This window comes from Poecilia mexicana, unplaced genomic scaffold, assembly GCF_051168715.1.
Source record: "Poecilia mexicana isolate PSO_F unplaced genomic scaffold, ASM5116871v1 scaffold_1, whole genome shotgun sequence".
Classification (NCBI taxonomy): domain Eukaryota; kingdom Metazoa; phylum Chordata; class Actinopteri; order Cyprinodontiformes; family Poeciliidae; genus Poecilia; species Poecilia mexicana.
In genome coordinates this window covers 20,467,883-20,470,737 of record NW_028263370.1, presented here as the reverse complement: position 1 = coordinate 20,470,737, position 2,855 = coordinate 20,467,883, and the positions used below count along the sequence as shown (strand labels likewise).

General features: G+C 36.5%; 1 long non-coding RNA gene across 1 annotated transcript; it reads left to right on the top strand.

Moving 5' to 3' along the window:
* The first annotated feature begins 828 nt into the window (after positions 1-828).
* On the top strand, positions 829-1,179 carry LOC148161209 (uncharacterized). The gene is made up of 2 exons (XR_015763903.1): positions 829-874; positions 965-1,179. It is a non-coding gene; the product is annotated as an uncharacterized LOC148161209 (long non-coding RNA).
* Positions 1,180-2,855: the final 1,676 nt, after the last annotated feature.

The following is a 2,855-nucleotide window of genomic DNA, read 5'->3' as shown; positions in this document are numbered from 1 at the left end:
GGTGAGTTCTGACCTGTATATCTGAACTGTGATGAAAAGTAAAAGTCTAACTATGACAAGACGAAGAAGGCCTCGTGGTTCCTGTCAACACCAAACACCATCATTCCTGACACATAGTCGCTCTCTCTGGTGATGAAACTTGTTAGCTCCAGTGTTGCAGGTATGTCTATGTTATAAAGTTAAATTATCATCATGTTTTTGACTATTTTTTATGGAGGCATTATTTTTCCGTTTACACAAGAGTATCGATTCATATACATAGTTTGCTTAACGTACATTTATTTGTTTGGATATCACGGAATATACGACTGTTTATTATCTTAACCAAACATTGAAACTGTCAGAAAAACCTGGAGGCCATTTGAATTAGCATTATTTAGCTGCGGAGGTCGTTTTCTTTAAGTTTTTGGCTGTAGACTACAAAAGGGGGGCGTGGCTGTGCTGGACCATTGGCTTGATCTAAGCCACCGGTGTCAAACTCCAGTCCTGGAGGGTCACTGTCCTGCAACATTTAGATGTGCCGCTGCTGCACCACACCTGAATACAATAATTAGGTGATTAGCAGGACTCTGGAGAACATATTTACGCAGTGAGGAGGCAATTGAGCCATTTGACTCTGGTGTTTTGTACCTGTGGCACATCTAAAAACTGCCAAAATGTTTTCTCTTTGATAGTGTGTCATGTTGGTGACTGAAGCCTGTTATGATGACTCCAACACATTTCTTCAGACAGGTTGGCATGGGTTTTAATGCTGTCCAAAATTTTTCTATAAGCTGACTAATTTCTTTAGTAATTATTTCTGACTTTTTTATGCTTTATCTTGTAAACCAGGTGGGCAGAGTAATTTGAATAAATATGATGGTGACACACACAGGTGAGTCTGATTAGTTTTGCTCACACTACTTTTTAAAATATTTATTTATTATCCTAATGTTTCTGCTATATTTCCTGTTTTTCCTTCCAGGCTGGAAGTCTTCCTCCTTCATGTTGGCGAAAACAAGAGCAGCACCAAAGACACTTCACCATCAGTGATCACAAGACCATCCATGGCCGCTTCCAATGAACTTTCAAAACACACTTCACCTTCAGTGCAAAGTACCATGAATGTATGACCTTTGTTGTATATTGCTGTCAGTGCTGTTTGATGTTTTGAAATAAAAGTAAATTATATTCTGCAAATGGTGCTGGTGTTTTTGTAACATCTAATGTCTTAAAATGAATTTGGAGATTATTGATGGCCAATAGTTTCTGGGGGAAAAAGGTTTTAATTGGCCTAGTGGCTTTTATTTGGTAGTAAATTGACAAAAAAAAGTGGGTAATGAGAGAAGGGGAAGACCGGGAAGCGAACCCATGCAGTCGCATTGAAAACTAGAGTCTTCATATGTGGGCTGTGCTTAACCCCTGCACCACCACAGCACACCCTGCCAGTAGTATTTCAAAACTCAGATTTCTATGTTAATATATACTTTACACCATTCTGTGTTTAACACTTTCATAGTGTTAACTTTTGACAATGTACACTAGTTGTTGGGTAGTATATACTGAATATATTTGATTTCAGCTACTGTGAGTGTTGATTCAACTCTATCACAAATAACACTTTCAAAAGTGTAACTTCTACACCAACCAGAGTGGACCAATATAGACACTTTCAAAGTGTTGAATTTAAATCTGTAGGAGTTGATGGAACACTTCCAAATTTGCTGTGTAGTTGCCAAAGCTAAAGAAGAACTAATGTTTGTTTTGAGTTCAACACAATCACATAATTAAAATACTTAAATAAATCTTAGTTGTTATCTTGTTCCCATATTGAAAGAAGCTAAATTTAGAGTTGCTTTTAATGCGTTTTTCTGCCTTGCTGTTAAACTATTTCTTCATTGCAGTTCTGGTAAAACTTTTTGTCCTACCGGAACAAGAAGTTCTGGTAGAACAGTTTGTTCTGGTAGTGTAGATACCTTATAAAGAACAGTGCAAAAATAAAGACCTCAAACTTTACCAGTAGTAACAAGAAACAAAGTAACTACATTCAATTGACCTTTAGACAATGTTCTGTATGAATCCTTATCTCTCCAGGGCTGCTGCTTTATAAACCACAGTTCTCAGCTCAGCACATTTAGAAACATTGCTTATTTCAACTTCTTTTCAGTCTGCTTTGGAACAGGTAAGACTTTTTAATATGCAAATAGTATATTTGTTTATAGTACACTGCAGCAATTAAAAATACTGTTTATTGAGTTATTAAAAATTGTTTATAGAAGATATTTTTCTCATGAATTTATTGCAGATTTCTGGCTGATCCCTGATAACAAATCCATTAAAAATCCTGACCTGATAATTTTGATTTTGGCCTATATAAATATTTTTTTTCTGAAATCTTGCTAAACATAGGAAGAAAGTTGATGAGTTACCAACAGTGGGGTGACTATTGTTAACTAAAAACATTTAGACATGATCTGCTGGGCCGGTCTGCTAGTCAAATCTCTCTCACAGCAGAGCAGAAGGTAGCAGTTGATTTAAATACCTTTGCCAAGGTAGATAAAAACGGTGGATAAGATTGGCTTCACATGTAAAAATTGCCTGATTACCAAGTTCCTAAAATTAGGGAAATTGAGACGGATAAATTGGATGGGTGATAAGCCAGTGCAACCCTAGAATTTATAATTTCACTGGTATTAATGTGGTGGAGGTGTGTGGCTGTTTGTTGAAATCAAAGATCTCTTGGTCTCCAAAGCTGAATTTGTTGATTGTTCATTGCTGGGAATCAGAATTCTGGAAACCAAAAATGTTGTAGCAACCTCACAAGGTGACATCAAAATTATTGGGAATCAGAACTCACTTTGACGTTTGGCTTATTT